The sequence below is a fragment of the Schistocerca piceifrons genome, chromosome 7 (genome assembly GCF_021461385.2).
Source record: "Schistocerca piceifrons isolate TAMUIC-IGC-003096 chromosome 7, iqSchPice1.1, whole genome shotgun sequence".
NCBI lineage: Eukaryota > Metazoa > Arthropoda > Insecta > Orthoptera > Acrididae > Schistocerca > Schistocerca piceifrons.
In genome coordinates, this window is record NC_060144.1 from 79692863 (window position 1) to 79717771 (window position 24909).

The 24909-nt window shown below is 42.1% G+C and overlaps 1 protein-coding gene across 1 annotated transcript in view; it reads right to left on the minus strand.

Annotated features, from left to right (window-relative positions):
- Positions 1 to 24239, minus strand: part of LOC124805198 (prothoracicostatic peptide-like) — a 603387-nt gene extending 579148 nt beyond the window's left edge. Inside the window, exon 1 of the mRNA XM_047265694.1 lies at positions 24183 to 24239. The gene's annotated coding sequence lies outside the window, so the exon portion shown is untranslated. The remainder of the gene's footprint in view (positions 1 to 24182) is intronic.
- Positions 24240 to 24909: the final 670 nt, after the last annotated feature.

Sequence of the window (24909 nt, forward strand, 5' to 3'; positions counted from 1 at the left end):
TCAAACACTCGTTTACGGTAGAAAACTGCAGCACCATTCCCCCTTTCAATTATCGAACAAACGCAAGAGTGACTGACATAGCGTTTAGTGTATCAGGGATTGTAAAACAGTTAAGATCCTTCGGCGCCAGGAAGGCGTATGGCCCAGACGGTATCCCCGTAAGATTATATGTTGACTACGCTACAAATATAGCATCCATCACCTATCAGAGATCATTGGTACAGCGGAAAGTTCCAATGGACTGGACAGGAAGAAGGCCCAGGTCATAGCAATCTATAAAAAGGTTAGAAAATCGGATGCACATAATTACCGGCCAATTTCACTGACATCGATTTGTTGTAGAATCATGGAACATATTTTGTTCAGACATAATGACCTCTCTAGACTCTAAGAAGTTCATCTGCAGAAACCAGCACCGTTTTAAGAAACAGCGGTCATGCGAGACACAGCTGGCCCCATGGTCTTTGTGCATGATATACAACAGGCTCTATATACCGGCTCCCAGGTTGATGCCATATTTCTCGACTTTCGAAAGGCGTTCGACTCCGTTCCGCACTGTCGCTTGCTACAAAAAGTACGCGCTTGCGGTATATCCGATGACATATGCGGCTGGATAGAAAGTTTTCTAACAGACAGAGAGCAGTATGTCGTCCTACGTGGGGTGACTTCAACATAAACAAGCGTAACTTCAAGTGTGTCCCAGGGTGCGTAATAGGTCCTCTGCTTTTTACGATTTACATAAACGATCTGGTTGATAGTATTGACAGCGGCATTAGACTGTTTACCGATGATGCTGTAGTCTACAGGAAAGAAGTATCACACGAATATTGTGAACGAATCAATGAGGATTCGCAGAAAATAAATGCGTGGTGTAATGACTGGCAGTTATCTCTCAATATTAATAAGTGTAACCTACTGGGTATACCAAGACGAAAGTTCCCACTAATGTACGAGTACAAAATAAATGCCCAGTCCTTGGAAGCGGTAACATCCGTCAAGTATCTGGAAATGATCTCAAATGGAATGATCAGATTATACAAGTAACGGGTAAGGCGAACTCTAGATTGCGGTTTATTGGTAGAATCCTGAAGGGATGCAGTCCTTCACCAAAGGAAATTGCTTACAGTACGTTAGTTCGTCCTGTATTAGATATTGTTCGTCGGGTATGGGGCCCTTATCAGTTGGGTCTGATTCAAGTCATTGAGAAGGTCCAAAGAAGAGCGGCAAGGTTCGTGGCTGGTACGTTTAGCCATCGTGAGTACGTTACAAATCTCCTGGAAAGTTTGAAGTGGGACACACTTGCAGATAGACGACGAGCTAAACGGAAGGGGCTGCTCACTTAATTCCGAAATCCGATCTTCGCCGAGGATGTAGAGCATATGTTATTACCACCAACTTTCAAATTGCGCAATGATTACCATTCAAAGATTTTTTCCCTCGCGCGATCAGCGAGTGGAACAGAGGAGTGGGCGGGGCGGGGGGGGGGGGGGGGGGGGGGGTGAGGGGGGGGATATGACTATGGCGCAAAATGTGCCCTTCGCTACACACCGCTTGGTGGCTAGCGGAGTATATATGTAGATGTAGATGTAAATCCAAATTACAATTCCATGGAGAATAGCCATTTCTAAAGTAAACTTTAAGGTTCATCAAATAGTTGGTACTTTTTGAATCATCTGTTGCCCGGGTTCACCTTTCCGTGGCATTGCCTGCCAAACCTGCAGTCTCTGGAAGTGAATATTTTCTCTTCCCTCTGGTTTTTGTTCTCAAGTAATAGCCTGGATATCATGATCTAGTATCCTCTAGTAGTTGATTTTTCTGGGTCAAAAGTGTAGCTAGTTTTCTCATTACAACCATTAGCACTTAGGACTTAAGCAAGTTCTTTATTTCAATTGGTTTAGTCTATTAACTCTTATGATATCAAGATTGCTTTCGTCAGTTTTTCATGTTCATGGTAATGTTTACGCATATGATGTACAAGTTGTCAGATTCTTTAACTGAAGCCGTGCAAAGTGGATATGAAAATTCCGAATTTCCTCTAAGAGTTTTTAGAAAAGCATTCACAAAAAACTAAAATCGGCTACTGCAGTATATTTACAAACTAGAACACCTTTTACTGTCAGTAAGAGAATGCAATATCTTCGTATATGCGTCCACTTGGGGTTCGGAAGCTCCATTTATTATTCATGGCCTTTACCGCTGTTGTTGGTATAATGATTTGTTTGCAGGATATGTGTCGCTATTAATCGTTTATCAGCCATGAGAAAGAGTTCTGCGTGGTGTATTTATTTTTTTAAGAATGCTCTCACCAATTTTGTGGAGTGGTTTACTACCGAAATGAAATCTCACGTCAATGGAGTCATGCTGACAGCGAAATCGTGGTTGTAGCACTACAGTACTGGAAATATAGATTTCGCGAATCTCGCACAGTGCATAGGAACTACGTTCAGTTTCGTCACAAGGACAGTGTGGATTGCTCTGCTGCTTGCCGCCCCAGACGCCCTCTCCACGGTACGGCGACGTCCCCTAAGCAATATGGCCGCCGCACCCTAGAACGTGACTGTGCAGTGACGTCAGCGACTCGCTTGGGAGAGACGCACAGGTCAGTCTGGTTCTGTCCCACACTGCCAGCAATAATTAAATTAGCTTCGACAGCAGACCTCTTGTCTCCGAGACAGTGTTGCAGCGGCTGCATCTCTTCGTGCAGACGGTTACGCAATTTTGAGAGTAGTTAAAGACGCGCCATATGTCTCACTATTTCCCGCAAGACGCGATACACAAAACACACACAGGTGGAGGAGGGGGAATTACGTAACTGTTAGAGAAGACTAAATAAATTTGGATGACATTGAAGTCAGTTTTCACTATAGTTCAGGAAAAGCGCACAATTCACAAATTCATTATCTTGCGCAATACTAAATGTGCAAAAACTTAAAAAGGTACAGTTCTGCAGTAAATTAGTACGAAACGCTCTTGGCGGAACAGTTATACCAGATATCGACTCGATTATGATCATTCGATCGCAAACATAATTCTACGTCGTTGATGCAGCGATTATTAATTTTCAACAAAAAAATGTCATACGCTGAATCGGAAATTTATTTACCACTGCCACAGTAACAATTCCTCTTGGGCAGCTTCGTTGAAATTTAAATCGAAAAGTCACTTAAATTGAGCACAGAGATGTCAATTGACACTCCTCCTCCTCCATTCACACACACGATTATTGTTTTTTCACTCTGAGTAGATTTTGTAATGCGTTTCTTAATATAGTTAGTAAGATATAGTTACAAAGACAATAAAAAACGATCTATTTGTCCTGCTCTTTGCCCTAAAATAAAATCGAGCTTTGGTGGCGCGATACTAATCCTAGTGACATTTTCTCGCTTTACTGCAAACATGGACTGAAGTCTGGGAAGTGTTCTTAGCAATGGTTCGATTCTGACCTATGTTCACATTATAGCATCTTCGCTTCAATCGATGACTGTACAGAAAATGGTAAGTAGTCCATGTTGGTTGCTCTTATTATTCTGTTCCCTGTTGCATGCCATTCAGCCGTCTCGACGGCAAACAGCCAGACAATAGCTAGCTTCAAATTCCCGTTGAGACGCGGAAACTTTGGCGAGAAGTCTAATTGTAAAAGCAACGAAAGGAATAATGGCGTTCAGCGTACCATCAGAGACGGAGCACAAGCTCGGATTAAGGGAGCGTCGGGAAGGAAATTGGCCGAGGGTGTTGGAAAGAACCAACCCGGCACTTACATGAAGCGACTCAGAAAAATCATGGAAAGCCTAGATCAGGATGGCAAAACTGGAATTTGATCCGACGTCCTCCAGAACGAGATGCCAGTGCGCGCTGACCACGGCGCCGTGTCTAAGTGTGAGAGCCTGTAGAAAGAACAGAGGTATCAAATTTCGCGGACTGACAAACGTGCCCCAACTTGTATCTATACATCGACATCCATGGCACACATGAATCGAACTTAGGCGCACTCCCAAGCAGCCAAATGATACTACCACAAAAGAACTGCTTATGAAATGACCATATAAGCTTAGTCGTAGATTAAGCGGGTAAAAGACCTCGGTTCATTGAAAGAATACTAGTGAAACGCAGTAGGTTTACAAAGGAGAATACTCAAAATGTGTGTGAATTTCTGAGGGACCAAACTACTGAGGTCATCTGTCCCTAGACTTACACACCATTTAAACTAACTTAAACTAACTTATACCTTGAAAAGCCGGCCGGTGTGGCCGTGCGGTTAAAGGCGCTTCAGTCTGGAACCGCGTGACCGCTACGGTCGCTGGTTCGAATCCTGCCTCGGGCATGGGTGTGTGTGATGTCCTTAGGTTAGTTAGGTTTAATTAGTTCTAAGTTCTAGGCGACTGATGACCTCAGAAGTTAAGTCGCATAGTGCTCAGAGCCATTTTTATACCTTGAAAAACACATACACCCGTACCCAAGGGAGGACTAGAACGTCCGGCGGCAGAGGTACAAAGGAGATTTCTTACAAAACACTCGTCGAGCCATCCTAAATTATCACTCAAGTGAGTGAGACCCGCAGAAAATACGACTAACTGGGAATATTGAATGTATTCAGAGAATTACAGGACGAATGGTCACAGGATTGTTTAACCCAAGAGGGAGTGTCACGGAGATGCTGGAATGCTGAACTGGGAGACAGTTGTCAAGATAGACGCAAACTGTCCCGAGGAAGCCAACTTACAAAGCTCCCAGATGTAAGTGATGACTAGAAATACGCTGCAGTCCTCTACAAATCGCTCCCGTGGGGATCAGACTAATTGTAGCGCCCACAGAGCAGTTTAAACAATCCTTCTTCCCGCGCTCCGTACGTGAACGGAACAGCAAAAAGCCCTAATCCAGTGGGAAGTATTCTCTACACTTACTTTATAGTGATTCGAATAAAACTGATGTAGATGTAGAATAGACCGAAAAATTGCTAGTGTCTAATAAGTGGGACTACACATCTAATAATTTACTTCTGCAAGTTGTAAGTAAGACAGAAACCGAGTTTGACTCCTCTACGGCATAGCCAGATCCGCACTTCCGATGAGAACATGGCAGGTGCCATAGACCTATTTCCCAGAAACTTCGCCCCATGCATCAGGAGGCAAAATAAACGAACATGTATCTTGGAAAATCCAAAAATTCTCGAGGGTTTCTGAGAAACGATAGTCAAAGTTTTCGACGTAAATTACACGCTTTTTAGCGCGGCAAACCCCCAGCCGATATGTTGGCACGGTGGCTAGCGTTGAGGTCTCTCACTTTTGCGCCCCGTGTGCGAAAACCGATTATTGTTTTTACTTTTTTTTCATTCGTCTACCCGTGTCCGTAGAAGGTTACTACACAAACATTTATTGTCAAGTTATGTGACACAAAGGCATTATATTACTTTTAAAATTACAACTGTGATTCACAACAAGTGGAAATGGAAATGAGCGTTTGGCGTAATTGGCCGGGAGGCCCCTTGCGGGGCAGGTCTGCCCGCCTTCGTGCAGGTCTTATCACATTCGACGCCACATTGGGCGACCTGCACTCCGGATGGGGATTGAAATGATGATGAATACAACACAACACCCAGTCCCTACGCGGAGAAAGGATCTCCAACGCAGCCGGGAATCGAACCCGGATCCGTGGGACGGCAATCCGTCACGCTGACCACTCAGCTTTTTTTTTTTTTTTTCCTTGATCTAATTTTTGTTCTATATTGTTCGTTGAATGTGTTAGTGGCAGACGTCCGATAACAGCCGTTCGGGTTGTTCTTTGATCCGTTCACTCAGTTTTTTTATTACAGAGGGTAGCTAACTCCTGTGACGGAACACGCTGAGCTACCGTGCCGGCTATTTTATTTTTATGTTTATTCTCCAGGAAGATTTGGTGCACTCTCTTGGATGATACCGATCTTAAAATCATTTGAAGCATAGAAATTCCGAACACCTTGAGCATCGCGGGAAGGCAAGTTTGCCACAGTGACATTCCTCTGTGTGAATCTCACCCGGGAAAGAAACGTCGCTAACATTGCTGAAGAGTGTACACGTTGGAAATGATTTCGCGGCAAACCACGCATAACGGATCACTTTATCGTAATTGTCGCTTGCAGTTGATTATGAATCAAGATACATTACAGGAGTTTCACTGAAAATGGTCGCAAATTATTTTCTCATTCATTTATTTTTTTTACTTTCTTTCCTTTCTTAAATTCATTGACGAGAAATTCAATTAGCATACGAATAACGACAATGATATTTCTTTGTACGTAGTACTGTAGTAATCTTTTACGGACCTGGGTAGATAAATAGAGATAAAAAATAAAAATATGTTTACGAACACGAGCCACAGAAGTGTGAATCCGCCACGCTAGTTACTGTGCTTCGGGTGAAGGCGGAGCGTCGTTGAATAAGTAATGCCCCACATTTTTAAAAGAGCCTTTAACTTACATAGACAAACGTCCTTGTTGGTGATCCACATTTGATGTTTGTTCTCTGTGCCGGTGAAGTTAGGAACTGTTCTGGCAGATGGCAGCGCCGTAGTACAGCATCAAAATGGCGGCTACATACGACTCACGCTACAAGTAGCGTACTGTTTTTGAATTCTTGAGTACAGAGAGCGGCTCAAGTGGCCCTGAGCACTATGGGACTTAACATCTGTGGTCATCAGTCCACTAGAACTTAGAACTACTTAAACCTAACTAACCTAAGGACATCACACACATCCCTGCCCGAGGCAGGATTCGAACTTGCGACCGTAGCGGTCACGCGGTTCCAAACTGAAGCGCCTAGAACCGCACGGCCACACTGGCCGGCCGAGTACAGAGAAATAAATCGTGGTGAACATCCATAAACATATGTGTGCAGTGTATGGCGATGCTGCAGCTGATAGGAGTACAACTGGGCAATGAGTAAAAGAAGTTATAGCCTCAGGAAATGCAGAAACAGAACTCCATGATCAGTCACGCTCGGGACGTCCTGTCACAGCCTCTGCTCCAGACATGCTGAATCGTGCGGATGCCATTATTCGTGCCTACCGGCGCATCATAACTCGACATTTGGCTCTACAGTTGTCGGTCAGCATTGGAATTGAGTCTGCAATGATCCAGACTCTCGGATATTCAAAGAGGTGTTCACGATGGGTTCCACTAATGCTCATAGCGGACCACAAGATTCAAAGAAAGGTCATTCATTTGAATTTTTGGAGCTTAAAGATACTCTAAGGGAAACACACTTTGAAGACGACGAGAGTGTCAGTCATGTAGTGGAAACATGGCTACGCCTACAGGACAAGAGCTTTTACAAGCACAGAAAACATGCTCTTCCACAACGTTGGCGTACGGCCGTAGACCGTGATGGAGACTACGTAGAAAAATAGGACGTGGGCAAGATATGTTGATGTATATTGTCACCAAATTCTGACTCTTAACAATAAATGTGTTCTGAGAAAAAGATGTGGGGCATTACGTATTGAACGACCCTCGTATTTGCTCGCTAAATGGCACACAAAGTTCCTCGAGAACTTCAGCCATCGTTTTCTCTGTAACGATGGAGTTTCTACGGATAAATTTAGAAATGTGTTCGCACATTTCGACTCCTCCTCCACTGAGCGGCTTTTCTGAGAAATCGGCTTATGGCACTTGTCGTGTTCTCCTCATTAGATTTTACAGACACCTATAATCCTCCAGAATCTTCAGCAGCTACTTATACTTGCAACCATTCCATTATGTGGAAACAACAACTCGGAAGAACGCCCAGAAGGACTCTGTTATTCACTCCATTATTGTTGAAGCCTAGAGGTGTACTTAATTTTATCGACAATAGTGAATCAAACCAATAAACTAATTTTTCTATCACTTGGCACTCTTAAGATCACTTTAGGCCCGCAAGACGACCGGGACAACAACTTTCATCCCTCGCCTTTCCCGCTGTAGAGACTTGGAAACTAGGGACCAGCGCAGTTCCGCTACGCTTGCCCCAGGACTACAACTCGCCTCTAAGTCCCGTCTGATCTCCTCTAGTCCACGGCTCTCTGGTGAGCGCGCGACGCGAGATGCCGCGAGTCCCTCATCACCCATCCGATCCACCCACGCTCATCTGAGTCTTCGGCAAGACTGGCTTCCAGTAACGAGCATCGTTATCCCTCCCAAACCCCGAAGTTACCGGAATACGGCGAGTTAATTGTTCCCGTAGTTGTGACACCCATAATTATTGCTGCTGCTTGGACACGAGCAATTGGCTTTCTTCGAAACGCTACTGTACTTCCGCGCTCCTCTGCGGTTGAAAAGTGAGCAAGTTGATTCCCACTTTCGGTAAGTTCGCCGGACAGTAACGCCCGTGTTGATCCCGCAAACTTTCGGCCAGCGACGTTTCGCTACTCCATTCCACCTCCGCGTAGACAGGCTAGTCAGGATTGTAAGTAGTCAGTGTATTGAGAGTAAGAAGTTGATATAATGTCAGTTTATAGACTCTGTTTCCATTAATGTCTCTTCGATAGCGTTCATAGATGCGAGTGTAGGAGGAGAACATTTAACTGTTTTGTGATACTAAGTTCTTTAATTTATATTATCGGTGCGCAGTGTGCAATCAGACCATAATCGTAAAAAGGATGAGTCTGGTATATTAATCCGTCAGAGGATCGGTAATATTATGAAGAGAAAGGCTGAGGAAACTTTGTGTGAGCTCCCCTCCAAACTTACGTGCTCCGAGTTAGTTAATGGTGTTACTGACGCGCTCACAACTTAGGATTTGTGTCGATTACGCTAACTTCCGATGTTGCCCAATAACTTACTAGAACTACATGGAGCACTGATGAGTGATGTTTTCCGCACATACGGGGGAGAAAATATTTTATTTGTGAACTACTCTGAAAAGAGTATTCTGAGTTTCTCATGACAAAACAGACTGAAGTGGCCATGCGGTTCTAGGCGCTACAGTTTAGAACTGAGCGACCGCTACGGTGGCAGGTTCGATTCCTGCCTCGGGGATGGATGTGTGTGATGTCCTTAGGTTAGGTAGGTTTAATTAGTTCTAAGTTCTAGGCGACTTATGACCTCAGAAGTTAAGCCGTACAGTGCTCAGAGCCATTTGAACCATTTTTTTTTCTTGAAGAGTGGAGAGATCTTTTTATGGACGGGCGCTTCAAGAGTTGTCCTAAGCTGTTGTACCAATTATTTATAATTCACGGGAAAATGAAAAAAAACTGTATCCCATTTTATTTTAAAAAAGAAAGAGAGAAAGTGAAAGAAACATATGCGGACGCTTTGTCCTTATTGAAAATAACACCTATCTGGACATGATATAAGTTGGCTTTGATACGGCAATTCACCAGGCAGTTGATTACGTCTGGTCCCGTGGTCCCAAACCATGGTGGACATGGTGGACAAATATTCAGTCGTTGGGGTTACACAGGCCAACGAAAAAAATTTATTGAGAAACTTTTTTTTTACTTTGATAGCTGATCTTTATAGATTTTTATGAGCTGAATCGAAATCTAGCCTTAGTTTTTTTGTATTATCCATAGTTTTCGAGCAATATACTTTTTACTATATAGTGTAAAAATCCTATGCTCTACGGTCAACGGGAAAATTAGTGAAACGCTTTGTTACAACAGTAAGCTACTTAAAACAATGATATATGTTAGTAGAGGTTTCACTTGTCAGCTGGAATTGGTTTGTATTTTCTTTCTCTCTTTTCTTTGAAGCTTTTTGTGTAGCTTTTTCTACGGTGAGTCGCTTGCTGAACTACTCGGTGAAGTGACCAACAGTAGTCCCCATCATGTTGGCGTTCCAGCGGTCTGGGTAGCGTTTTTTCCATCACTTTAATGTCCTGGTGAAAACGATCTCCTTGCTCCTCACTATCATCTCCCATATTGTCCGGGAAGTAATCAAGGATACTGATAAAAGTGAACTTTCAGGCTCATAAACATCCTAAAGTTTTTAACTTCTTTAACATTATAGCTATAGTAGAAACATATTCTGGGTCTTTTTCATGTCCTAAGAACTTTGTAACGACTTACTTGAATAAAACTCATGCTTCTTTCTCATTTAAGGTCATTGTGGATTCAAAGTTAACATCAAAAGTCAATTTTCTGATGTCAGGTCCGACAAAGACGCCTTCTTTTAGTTTAGCTTCTGAAAGGTGTGGAAACTTTTGGCAGAGATACTTAAAACATGGTCCATCTCTAGGCAAAGCCTTTACCAACTGTTTCATTAGTCAAACTTTTTATGTAGTGGTGGTAGGGATATATTTTTTGGATCTACAAGGTTTTTGCGTAGAATGTTCTTCTCACCAGGTTTTAAAGACTCCCTCACAGACCAGTTCTATCTGCACCAGTGTTGATCCCTAGCCCTACTGTCCCATTCACACAAGAAACATGGAAATTTGGTAAAGCCACCTTGCTGACCAACGAGCATGCTTGTTACTTTTAGATCGCTACATATCATCCAACCATGAGCAGAATAGCCTATTGTATTTTGCAGTATTTCTAGGTTTTCATAGCTTTCTTTCATATGTACAGAATATCCAGCAGGTATAGATGCATACATGTTACCATTATGTAATAAAACAGCCTTTAAACTAGTTTTGGATGAATCAATAAACAGCCTCCAGTCTTCCTTTTTGTGTTCGATACCAAACTCATTCATCAGACCGGGAATGTCTGAGTAGTACACTAAATTACCTTTTTTCTATGCATCTATATACTGGTTCTAACTGCCAATAAGTTCTTTTCTTTTAATCTAGAGCCAAGCAATTCGGCGTTTTCTTTCCTTAAGCCCAGATCCCTAACCAAATCGTTAAGCTCGGTCTGCGTAAACAATTTGGGCTCTATCCTTTCTGCATTACAATAGAATTCATCATCTGGTTCATCTACATCGCGTTGTACGCCAGAAAATACTTCTGTTGGAATAGAATTTAAATTATCTGGTGGTTCAGGAACCAGCAAATCTACACCATACCCTACTGGTCGGATGGCGGATGGAAGGTTAGGGTAGCTTATTACCTTCTTGTTTTTCGAATTATGACCAGTAATATCAACACTGCAAAAGTGGCAATCACCGGAATGATTTCTTGGCTCCCTTCATACCATAGGAACAGCAAATCTAAAGGCTTTTTTCTCCTTTTTGGACAATTTTCTCAGATCTTCAACACACACACAACATACCTTATGTGGCGCCCAAGATTTATCTTGATCACCAAGTTGAGATCCAAGTTTGATAGATAAACCTTTTTCACAAAGTCTGTAATGTTTCTTTGGTGTTTTTTAATCACAAATTCACCATAAATATAGCAAAAACTGTCAGCAGAGTTTTTACAACCACGATTAGACATTGTACTGAGCACATGTACAGGAAATGGGAAAGTGAGGTTAGGTTGACAGTAAACCAAACACCATCTGTTAACACAAAAATAGAGTCGACTTTTATTGCCAGAAAATGTTTTTCAGCAGTGTTATCAACGTCATCCACATTCATTACACCTCCTTTTTAAATTATTTTAACTATATAAAAGCTGTTAAATTCTTTAAAAATAGACGAATTTAATAAATTTAACTGTAAAACGTGAAGAAACGGTGGGTGATACAGTTTTTTAAAGTATCGTATTTGGATTTCCCACCCTTCAAATTATAAGAATAAGTTATTTTCAGCAAAAAGTATTTCCATCGTTGGCCTCTGTTATTCATTACTTCTTCACAGAAGCATCTTTTTGTTCACTTTCCAATTGTAGTGTCCGCTAATACATGCGACTGACCTCTTTTAAATTAGCATACTTTCTTTAATAACACATGCAATCAACATTTAAATAAAATGACTAGCAATATATTTTACTGTTCATTAAATGAATACAGAAGTATGGCAAAATATGAGGTATTGCTGCTATATTCATCTCCTGTGTAAATGTGGGAACAGGATGTTCTGACAAACATTTACATAATGGGAGTGTTATAAAAGACGTCGTAAATCAATAAAGAAGATAGATACAGATACGTAGCTTTCAGAGATGATAGCTATAGTCTAATGCTATAATCTGAAATACAGTTTGTTGAAATTAAAATTTGTTAATTCAGAGGTTCATTGTGAAAACGTTTATTCACCGTGAAATATTAGCTTCTGTAGTTTTAAGGATACTGAAATATTGTTGTGTCATTGGATGTGCTTCATTTTTCTGAGATAGAAGATGTATTCAGATTTGCACTAATATTTGACTCTGAGTTCTTGTAGAATCTCAAAGAGCTGTAGCTTAGCCAGGTTTAAGATTCACTAACACTCCGCCATTGCTTGGATCATGTCCTGCACAAAGGCCAAGCGAGTAACAAGTGTCAGCCGGCCGGAGTGGCCGTGCGGTTCTAGGCACTACAGTCTGGAGCCGAGCGACCGCTACGGTCGCAGGTTCGAATCCTGTCTCGGGCATGGATGTGTGTGCTGCCCTTAGGTTAGTTAGGTTTAATTAGTTCTAAGTTATAGGCGACTGATGACCTCAGAAGTTAAGTCGCTTAGTGCTCAGAGCAATTTTTGAGTAACAAGTGTCAAGTTTCCAGCTTCGGGATTTTTCCTATTTCCGGCGACGCAGCTAGTCTCACTACCTGGACTCGCTTCTACAGGTCAGCTACCCGCAGGTCGTAACCGCCGCTACGCCCCCAGAGACCTCTGCCCACTGGCGTTCAGCGGCACAAGCAAATTCATCTTGCCTCGTACCAATACTGGGCGGCCTTAACTCACCTGAATACGCGTAACCTTACAAGGGGAAAGTAAAATACGTAATTACATATCCCCTCAACTTCCTTTTCCTCCCCTCCACCGTCACGTCACGCTGCAGTCCTCAGTTGGCAGATCGTCAAAAATCGGAAACTTTCGGTCACTATGTATATTTTCTTCAGCGCCCGCTCGCCGACCTTTGAGACGTTGCAATACAGCAGTGAAGTACGAGCAAGAACTCGAGCTGGGAGTGCAGGCGGCAGCTGTGTGAACCGAGCGCGCTGTTGGCACATAAACCATTTTACGAATAGATATCTTTCCGCTAGCAGGCCCAGTAGGGGTTTCGGTATGCTGCTGCTTGGAATAAATGACACTGGATATACTGGATATGACGCTGTGGCCACTGCGGAAGTGAATATTTCCATCGAGTGTATATATTTTAATGACGTGTCATTTACGAGGAATGGGAATGGTAACTTGATAGTGTCGCTGTACAGGAAGAGTTTTATAGTATATGTGAGATTAAAACTGTGTGCCGGACCGAAACTCAAACTCGGGACCTTTGCCTTTCGCCGGCAAGTGCTCTACCATTTGAGCTACCCAAGCACGACTTGGATAGCTCAGATGGTAGAGCACTTGCCTACGAAAGGCAAAGGTCCCGAGTTCAATTCTCGATCCGGCGCACAGTTTTAATCTGCCACGAAGTTTCATATCAGTGCACACTCCGCTGCAGAATGAAAATTTCATTCTAGAAACATCCCCCAGGCTGTGGCTAAGCAGTGTCTCCGCAATATCTTTCTTCCAGGAGTGCTAGTTCTGCAAGGTTCGCAGGAGAGCTTCTGTGAAGTTTGGAAAGTAGGAGACGAGGTACTAGCAGAAGTAGAGCTGTGCGGACGCGGTGTGAGTCGTTGCTCAGATGGTAGGGCACTTGCCGGCGAAAGGCAAAGGTCTAGAGTTCGAGTCTCGGTCCGACGCACAGTTTTAATCTGCGAGGAAGTTTCATATCAGCGCACACTCCGCTGCAGAGTGAAAATCTCATTCTAGTATATGTGAGAGCTGACGTTGGATAAACCAGTACTGGGGGCCGTACGCTGGACACTACGTGTCCACGCTTTTAATCAGTCTCACCGTTGACCACGTATGTTATCTTGCCTGTCTTTTCCTTTAGCACCACTGAACAAGCGTTATACACCTCGAACAGCTAGGGATATTTCTTTATTTGGGCCACAGACGTGAAAGCCCATAAGCAGGCTTAGAGAGGTATTCAGAAAGAAGGTGATGCTCCAAATCAGGCAAATCTTTGAAAAAACGTCACTATTCACTGGCAACAACTGCTAAAAATGTTTCTTTATAACACAACGAGTTTCGGTCCACAGACCATCATCAGGCATCACAAAATATTCACATCAACAAGGCTATATGAAACAAATGGCATCGAATAATATAAAAGGCATGATTTGTCGATGTTGGCAGATACAAATATTATTTGACGCCAATGGTTTTACACCTCATTGTACGCGGTTATCAATATTTTATACCTGATGATGGTCTACGGATTGAAACTGCTTGCATGTAAAAGAAATTGCAGTCAGCAACTCTTTGTGGTGAAACATGACGTTATTAAGAAAAAATCCAGTTTAAGTTGACCGATATGATATTGCTAAGAGTTTCGTTGTGTGGGATGTCCGTGAGATTTGCCCATGAACTTCATGTACGCTCTAGAAAATTTGTCTCCATTTGAAAAGTTTTCGCGATTCAAACTGCTGACCCCGAATTGATTTCAATATGGAAGTCTTGATTCCCATTAGCTGGCACCATATTTATCTGACAGCGGACATATTGATTCCCATTAGTTGCTTTCTTCTTTTTCCATACAGTGAGTGCTGATTCCCATAAGCTATCATAACGGGATAAAATTTTTCTTTCCATTTCAAGTTAGGACGGAATATGTCACCCCAGGTACTAGTCCGTTCAGACTAGACTGCCGTTCGGACTGTTTGCCTACATAAGAGGTGGAAAGTCTCTATCTGCAAGAAAATAGGCATGTAATAAATAATGAAAAAATTCTAAATGTTCATTGTTAGGTTTGCGCTATATTAGGTCTCCGACGAAGCAGACATCAGTTTCGTCAGGGGACAGGAGAGGCAGTCGAAACAAAGTTTTCAGAAGTCCTCAGATTTTAGATTTCTTTGAATGAAAGCCATTTGATTATTATTTGTTCAAACAACAATTAACGATAATTCGTTGTCATTTAAGGTGAGTGCACTTGCGACAGAATACTGGCTTACTTAATTACGGATAAACCTTTACCTATATTTACTGTGAATAGTCTGAGTGTGACCGAATGTTTGTAGCATTTCTTTATTTAAACTGTGTTGTAATATATTAGTTGAATCAGATCATATCCGAAGAGCTTACGGACGATGAATTTTTGGTGGGGACGGTCTTTAGCCAGTGGAGTAGCAGACAGTAGCGGAACACTATGAGAGTCAAGTGAAGGCTGCGACTTCTCGAGTGAAGAGCTCAGTGGAGTGATTCGGAACACTTTGTGGCGAGTTCTGGAAGGACGCAGACCTGCCTAGGGTACAGTGCGTGATTCAGTCGTAAAGGTGATAGTTTCTTGGAGGTGAACACCCCTACAATACTTCAACTTTTGAAGACAAATGGTTCAAATGGCTCTGAGCAGTATGGAACTTAACATCTATGGTCATCAGTCCCCTAGAACTTAGAACTACTTAAACCTAACTAACCTAAGGACAACACACAACACCCAGTCATCACGAGGCAGAGAAAATCCCTGACCCCGCCGGGAATCGAACCCAAGAACCCGGGCGTCGGAAGCGAGAACGCTACCGCACGACCACGAGTTGCGGACAACTTTTGAAGAGACTTTATATTTCGAAAGATCTGAAAGTGCTCCGGTGCAGGACTCTAACTTTTGCCGCTTTATTTACGGAACTCAGAATAGACAGAGTATGAGTTACTAATCTTCGTATGGCGTTTGTTAATTTGTGAGTAATTATGTTGAACTCTAAATTATATTGAGTTGGTGAATCTTTCATATATTGTGGTCACGAAATGGACTTAGTTTTCGTGAGTCGGCCACGACTGGTTTTTGGATTTTTCTACCATTCTCGTATCAGTCTCAACGTAACTTTACTGCATTTGGTAAGGGTATTTTCTGTCTGCATTTTAAATGTATATCGTAGGATCACTTCCCGTTCATTTGAGATGTCCTTTCTTGAATAAATATTATTCACCATTATTCTCTGTCGTTTACATAAATCACAGATGTTTGAGCAGAACTACTGTTGTTAAATTAATCATTTTATTTTGTATTTGTATGTACTTTTTCGCAATTCTAGTCAATGTAACCATAGACATATGTACTCCGCCCATCTTAGATGAATCCTCCTGTAACCGAATACTGGAGTTGGTCAGCGACTGCACTGATCAGGCATCTGGTGTCATAAGAGCGCTGGACTTTTAAAAATACGGGGTGAACAAAAATTGGCCTACTCGGTCGCCACAGCGCGGTCCCTTTCATGTTAACAAAAATATCTGTAATAAGATTTCATCCAGTGAATATTTCCAATAGAAAATTGTCGTCACAGAAAGGCAATTTGGAGACGCTGTGACCACATGTCAAAAAGTAGCTTCATTCCCTACTTTGTAGTTATTCTACGCAGTTAGAGCAGTAACGCAAAAATGCTCCTATCGGAGCAGAAAAAAGGCGAACACGTTCCTGTTCAAAGAACTGTGACTGAAAAATGGCTTACCAGCTGCTTCATTCTGTCTTCCTCAGTACCTTTAAAAAATTTCCCAAAAACTTTGACATGTGAAGATATTCTCTCACTCTTACAAGCTTCCATAAGTTAAGTCGCTTATACTCACTAGCCCATCGTTGTAAGTCGCTCATATCTCTTCAGTCCCACTTGCCTATTCTCACTCACTCACTCCCTCCCTCGCTCCACCCAACTCATTGTAGTTACCTCTTTGAGTCTCTGTCACTGTCTTCATTCACACAGCCACAGTCTCCTTCGATCTGTCCTACTATTAATGTCTCCTGTCTCTGTCTTGCTCTGTCTTACTCTTACTATCTGCTTCCTTCATTTTTACTGCTGTTGTCTCTTTTACTGTCACTATACCACTCTTATTTAACTGTCATTGTCATAGACTCTGTCTCTCTTTATCAGCAGCTCTAACACCCTCCACATCCTCCTTGTCTTTATTTCTCCCCCACTTTCCCTGTCTCCTTGACTCTTTTCCTAGCCCTTTCTGTCACTGTGAACCATGTTCCACTACCATTGTGTTCCTCTCTTTCTTACACATTACCATTATCTCCTTCCCTCCTTCTGTAATACAACCACTGCCCACTATCAGCCAGTATTTATTACTTTTCCATCTCCTTACCACTGCCACTGTCTTCTTCTCTCTCAGAACAAGAAAGGTCGAATATGTTCATATACTAAAAGTTCTGAAATTTTTTTAAAGGTGCTAATGAAGGTAGAATGACACAGCTGGTACTCCACTTTTCTGGCAGAACCCTTTAAAAAGGAGCATATTCGCCTTTTTGTTCTCCGAAAAGAACATTTTACCACTGTCGTCCTTCTTCTGGCTGCTACAGCAGGGCAGGTCGCTCAGATGAAAAGCATTTATGGATCAGTAAAATTTTGATGGTTTACTTATGTGAAATTGAAATAACGCAAAATTATGTAATTGTGCATCTCAGGGCGCATTTTACGAGCGCAAAAATTTTGCATTTGCTTGTGTGCTAAAACACGGGCTTTCCAGAACACTTCCGATGATAACGGGGATACTACACAGTATAATTCTCCGTGATATGTCACTTTAAAAACTGTGTTTTCACCTCACACCGAATTTTACGTGTGCAACTAGGGTAACTTTGAACCTCTGTATCTCGGGAGTAATTTTCTAGTTTGTTCGAGGTGCGGGTCTTAGAAATGCCTCATAAAAATTTCAGCCATTTCCTGAGCACAGCCGTCTTGCAATCAGTGGCTTGGTTTTGTTACGAAGAAACAAAAAAAAACGTTTTGGGGTTTACGAGAAACCACTCATGAACGAATGGTGCCCCCATAAGCCCCTTAAAAAAAGGCCACCACAGACCACTTCAAATACAACAAGAAGCAACCGATTTGCTCCATTTGCCTAAGCGAGAGGAGATTTTAATATTCATACTTTGACCCTGAGCTGTAGGATAGTGACGCTAAGACGATCTTACTGTTGGCTGTACGAATGATTCGTAGACAAAGGGCTATCCATAACACTTGAGCCTAACTTTCTATCACCAATAAAAACCCGAGGTATGAGCCGCCAACCAATCTGTTTTTATGTGCGGCCTTTTGGAAAATATTAGTTAGTTATCAAAACTGTTTATGATGTCAAAAGTAATCGCCATAACTGTAAATAATCTCACTGAGAAAACAATTAATGCCTTCAAGCAAAAATGTTTGCGGCTGCCCACAGAACTATGATCGTACGCAGGCGTCCAACTTTCCGTCCGAAGCAAATCGACGGCCACGAATATCTTTCTTCACGGTTCCAAAAATGTGTAAATCGCATGGGGAGAGAACAGCATTATACGGGCGATGTGTAAAGGCTTTCCAGCGAAGAGCCTGCGGTATAATCGAAGCAGTCTTGGAAATATGTGGGCGGCATTATACTGTAACAGAATGATGCCGTTCGCCAACCAGCTCCTCGTTGACTTTATGGAACACGGAGCCACACTTAACTCAAAGCAGTACGTGAAGGCTTTGCAAAAACTGAAGCGCGCCGTCAAGTCCTAGCGCCTAGGAATGTTGACGGACTTCATCATTCTCTCGGAGGATAATTCCCGACCACATGAAGTCAAGATGGTTTCGACTATGCTGCAGCCTTTCCGCTGGGAGACAGCGATTCAACCAGGCATATGGTAGGGAAATATGCACTAAATTCAAGCACAAGGTGAATGGGCAGACACCGGCTTGAGGGCAGGAACATGCGTGAAGTCTTCAGTGGCAGATTTCCCGGATTTTAATCAACTAACCGGTGGTGTTTTTTTACAGCTAAAAGAAATTTTTTCCAGCAAATCAATTCTTAAAGAGCGTCTATAATACAGAGAAGTTTCTGAGAGGGTAAGTTTGGAACACAACGTTATGTGGTGGTGAACCACAGACTATGGGAAAACAGGAAAAGAAGAAAATCGGAGCGTTTGAGATGTGCTACAGAAGGCTGTTGAAGATCAGGTGGTCTGCTCAGATAAGAAATGTGAAGGTTTGCGTAGAACTGCGGAAGAGCGAAACATATGGAACACATTGACAGGACGATAACTTCCATTGTATTTGAAGGAGCTGTAGTGGGGAGAACTGTACCCGACGACTGGCACTGAAATACACACAACAAATAATTTAGGGCGTAGGGTAAATGAGAGTGCCGATCTACGATGAAGAGACTTGTACTAGATATGAATTCGTGGTATAACGCACCGAACCAGTCACTAGATTGCTTGAAAAGAAAATATCAAACAGTAGAGTAAAGAAACGATAAATCTGAGGCAGCGACTCACTTCGTCATCGATCTATTCACAGCAACAGTGAATAACAAGCAGAAAGTGGGACAGATATGACGACAATATCTATAGTTATCATGAGATCGCTTATAATGCGCGCGCGCTTGTGTGTGTGTGTGTGTGTGTGTGTGTGTGTGTGTGTGTGTGTGTGTGTGTGATTTGATAAACGGGCACCTATGTGGTACAGATGATACTGCTGAAACCTGAACTGTGTTTCATACTGCTGGACACCATTCGCTCTGACACTCTCGGCAGTATTCGACGAACATTTGCCAATCGATTCCAGTAATTTAAGTAATACTGTAGAATTCTGACTATGCTACAACCTATAGTTGTAAATCTTATGGGTTCTTTACATTTTTCATGATTTTTCTGATATCTATATTTGCTAACTTCCTTAGCTTCCTTCAAGATATTATTTATTGTAACACTCACTGACAAGAAGTATTTAATTTTTTAAGGCCTTCTCACTTTTCTAACCAGGAGGGAAGAACAGCTATAATATAATAACATCCATGCTTTTGGGACCTGAACCAGTACGTCGCCTGTTTCCTTCCATATGTGGTGCTGCATACTTCTCGTATTCACGTTTAACCACGTAACTTGTACATCTAGAGTGTTTCATAGGCAGATCGAGGAGTGGAAGTGGCAAATTATAGCACACAAATGAGAAGTAATTTGCTGTACCGGTCGCACATGTATTTTTTAAAAATATAACGTGGTATTTAAGCAACTTCCTTTAAAAAGAATGGTATACTTTTAACTTCATTTAAATTCATTTAAAAGAGAGGTTCAGTGATATAACACGTATCGTTTGTTTAGGTTTACAGAGAAACAAGTCGGCCGGGGTGGCCGAGCGGTTCTAGGCGCTACAGTCTGGAAGCGCGCGACCGCTACGGTCGCAGGTTGGAATCCTGCCTCGGGCATGTATGTGTGTGATGTCCTTAGGTTAGTTAGGTTTAAGTAGTTCTAAGTTCTAGGGGACTGATGACCTTAGAAGTTAAGTGCCATAGTGCTCAGAGCCATTTGAACAGAGAAACAGCGATAAAAGAAGACCATATTTTCCTACTTATTATCTTCCACAGGAAAAGAACTCATTTCTACTGTATATGAAAGTGTGGCTGTTGCACAGCCAAATAGCTATAGAAATAACTCAGGAACAGACTGTCTCCACAAAAACATGATTTTCCGCAACTGTAATAGAAAAGAATCTGAACGATAAGAAAGGGCTGCTAAATGTGGGGTATCGGAATTTCTATGAAAGAAGATGTATAATACATTTTTCTTTCTGATGTAACTAAGAAAAATTTTTGTTACATGTAGATACGATAGCGTTAAGTACTTAAACAGCACGGCTAAAAAACTGTAAAACTTGAAAGCAGACGTTCTTTTAATCCGATCAAATCACTCACCGGCTATCAACTTCCGTAGAGTGAATTGTTTGTACCGTTTAATGCTGAAAGGCAAAGAAAACTGCAGAGGGTTACTTCCTGCTCTTGTGGCTCTACGTTGGAGTTACACACATACAGTATGTGTTGCATTCCCACGCGGAAATCTCCTTTGTAAATGTTAAACAATGGAGGATAAACTCCTGTCTGGACTGAGACAGTGTACTACGTAAGCTAGAATTCCTACTGCGTTTGCTAAAAAGATGTACATTTTATAGCAAAATCCTAGTTTTGTGTACAGCGTCAGAGTTTTTAAAAGCTTGAACGCTTAGCTATGAATACACCACAGTTTTGATATGTGTGTGTGGACAACTCGATTTTAATCCTTTTCCTCCATGTGAGAAAGTGTCGGAATTTTGCTACTCTTCTGACACGCTCATCCGCTTATAAAAAGATTCCTCCATGAACTACATACGGCTGTAGGAGAGACAAACGAGAGAATAAAACTAATGGGTATTCTAAAAATAAGTCTGCAGTAAATCCAACTTCTGTCCATAATACATTGTTCACTTTGGTAGCATATAGGTGAAAATAGCTTAAACGCTTCTGACGAATTTCTACGCATTATGCCTCGAATTATTATTATGAACGTCGCTCACAATTAAGAAACCTGTTAAATAGCACATAAATGCACATTGAAAATTAAATATCAATTATTTTACGTTATTTCTCCATTTATCCTAGTACAGCGGAATAATAAAATTGATAGCTGCTGCAGACTAAAAATGAAATTGTGGAACCATCAGAAAGTGTTGTATATTTACTCACAGGCAACTAGCTTTCGCTCAGTCGAGTATTTTCAAATCACGGTTAACACGATATATAATTTAGGTAAGGTTCCTTGGCGTCAATTACATAATTGTTATTAGCTGCAAAATTTGTCATGTGAATGATAAAAATATATCCGTTTGAAAATCATATTCGCCGTTGAGTGAAGAAATCTATCGTCAACGTCGAATATGACGTCCTTTAAAATATTCTACATGACTGTCAACCATGTCTATGAGAGGTTAATATCCGTTTAAGTAAGGTATGCGTAATTTCGCTCTTATGTGCGCCTGCCCAGTTTAGCTAACAGCAATGTGAGTAATAACGTAGACACAGTACATTGCAACAACTTCATATGTACACAGGATATGTTCCGTCACTTGATGATCCCGAACAGTTTATACAGAATTCAAAATAGTGATAGACACTCGATAAATAAAAGTCCGAAAAAGTATGGGTGAGATTAATGATCGTAGCGATTTGTATGCACAAACTGTATTTTTTTAAGGAAAGTGTGCAGGTGAAGTACCTGCTATAGAACGATTTCTGCCCCGTTAAACAATGTTTGACAGTCAAAGCAGATGAAACTGAGAAGCATCAAAATTCTAGGGCTTAATTTTTGCTAAAGATATGATGAACCTGGAAACCAAATTCTTGTTATTACTTTTTCGCGAGCACTCGCGAAGGCCGTCACAACGGTACATATTTTCAGTTTGAATAATTATATTACTTTAGTGGGCAAGATATCAGCGAGTCCTGAAGCTTGTTCAAAAATATCCGCTCCTTTGCGGTTTGTTACTTGTCGAAATTATTATGTCATCAGCTGTTTTGTTGTCATGAGCTGTCTGCCAGATACAACAGATATCGACGATATGTGCGGCGACTTATGAGTATACTCTGGATTCTCTTGCCCGCATGAGGTACTGAACGTTCTTCCGTTCCCTGTGACCTACCTTTTGACCTCTTTATAGTTTTCTTCTGAGACTGTGGGCATTCATAGTAAGTCTGTTTAGTGAATGACGTGCAGATTTTTCTGAAGTTTGTCATTTCGGTTGAAATTAATCTTAGGGGAAAGCTATCGAAACACACAGTTTCCATAGAATTCTTACTTACGCGTTGTAGGTTCCAGAAGAATGTATGAAATAAACTGTAAAATATACACATAAAGAGCCAGTCTTGGTTGCAAAGTTGTTTTTAATACAAAATTCCTAATAAAAATTGCTGTGGAATCGAGCCCGTCTCCTTGCGCCATTACGGAAACCGTTTGTTGCACGAATCAGCCCATCACTCAATGGAATAAGTTTTAAAATATGTTTTCTTCCTGGAGACAGTAATACGGAAATTTTTGCTGCTTCTTCGCGAATGATATAATCACAGTTTTCTACAACACTCATAATATTAAAGATGAATACCCTGCAAGAATGATCTTTTGTCGAGCTACAGCCTTCCGAATACCACAACATGAAATTATTCATAACAGTATCTAACCAAATTTGTATAAAAGATTTAAGAATGTGGTGTTCTGCAGCTGATATAGTTTATATAGCTACACCCCCTACTGCTGTCAAATATTAAGTTCTGTTGGTGGCCATTGTAAGTAGAGTTATATAGTGAACTCGAAAGTCGATAGCTACAGACAATGAGAATACGATTTTTATTTGTGCAGGAACGAAGTTTTCGGCAGAGTTGCGAAGCGAGCAAATTTAGAATAACTCAGGCACCTTGACACGAAACAGGTTTTCCACCTTGTGCAACGAAAGGCCAGATGTCTCCAGGTATTGAAGGCGTGTTAGTGACACGTAATAAGAACGCTAGTGTTTGCCTACTTAACTTAATATTAAGGCAACAGCCTGTAATGCATCAGAACTCAAAAATTCTGTAACGAAATTTTTGACCAGCGCTAGGAGATGGTCCATGTATATGACTGAAAGTAGGACCAACTTAATCAAGTTTGTGACGGCAACATATGGTGTAACTATGTAGCTACGTCTTGCATCAAATGGATAGAAATTGCTAGATTCTCTATGAAATGAGCTGCGTTCACTAGCACAACAAGTGTAGCCGTGGTCTGCACGGCATCATGAAAAGCTTTTTGAATTTGTTTTCGTCAATATCTACCCTTAAATGATGTGCTTGCAGTGGCTCAGTACTTAGCCAATAGAAGAAGAAACAAAATGAAACAATAAATCGTGAGTATTAGCTGGTTTTTCTCGGATAATTCACGCTTAACTCGTAGTGTACAACACCGTCTCGGAATGTATGTAAATATAAAAAGTTGCTACAGGAGCTGTTTGTACGAGTTTGGCGTGAATTAACCGAGGAAAAAAGAAGGTAGTAGTCGCGATTTATTGTTTTAAAATTTGTTTTCTTGTCTATGAGCTAGATTTTAAGCCTTTGCAGGCGCATCATAAATAAAATAAAAAATCATCTGCCGATGACGTGCTGATCACGTATTTACTTTTGGTGCTGGTGAAGGCAGTTGGTTTCAGAGAGAATGTTCTTATGTATAACATAGTGGACGTATGAGCCATTAGTCTATAAGGTTTTAACATATGTATATACAGTTGATGGCATACTGCAACATTTTGTTAAGCTCTTTCAGGGATTTTCTATTTAGAAGCATTGTCGAAATCCTCTGAGGTCTGGTTTTGCCGTCTAGGAGCGCTTGTGGGGCCGCCGCTGGCGAGCACCGCGCACTCACCTTGGCGGAGTAGCGGCGGTCTGCGACAGGGCGGTCGTGCGGTCCGTCAGAGGCGGCGTCGGCGGCGGCGTCGAGGGCGTCTCGGAGTTCGGCGGCGGCGGTGGTCGGCGGGGCCAAGCGTCGGGCCGGCGGACACGCACCGCTTTATATAGGCGGCGCGACGCCCGCGGCGGCGGCGGAGGCGGAGGCGGCGGCGGCGGGGGCGGCGTCGGGGGCCGCGGCGCGCGCCAGCCGGCCCCACGTGGCGACGCCAGCGCCAGCGCGGCCGCCGCCGGAAGCTGCCAACTGGCCGCTCCCCGCCGGCCGCCCATCACCCACCACTGCGTCTTTCCGCGGCGCAACTAAAGAAAAGGCGGCGGCAGGATTGCGGCGCTCATGCCCTGTCTTAGATGAAACCCGATTTCCTCAGTCAGTAACAATTGCAGCTTGTGAAGGAAATGAACAATATAACTATAATAGTAATAAAGTAGTAATGACAAAGAAAGCCTCTACAATAAGTAGTCAGTCCTCTGTACGGCAGAGTGCCTATCCCTAACCTAGAAGACCTCAATTAGAATCTTCGAATTACAGGAAAGGAAACTGCTGCGGAAGATAGTGCGACCAAGAATTCTTCGAGATAAGAGACGGTGGTACAAACCTAATAATGAACTCTACCATCATCAACAGAACCTTATCGATGCGATCAGAAGAAGACGACCAGCAATCAAAGGCCACCTGTACGGAATGG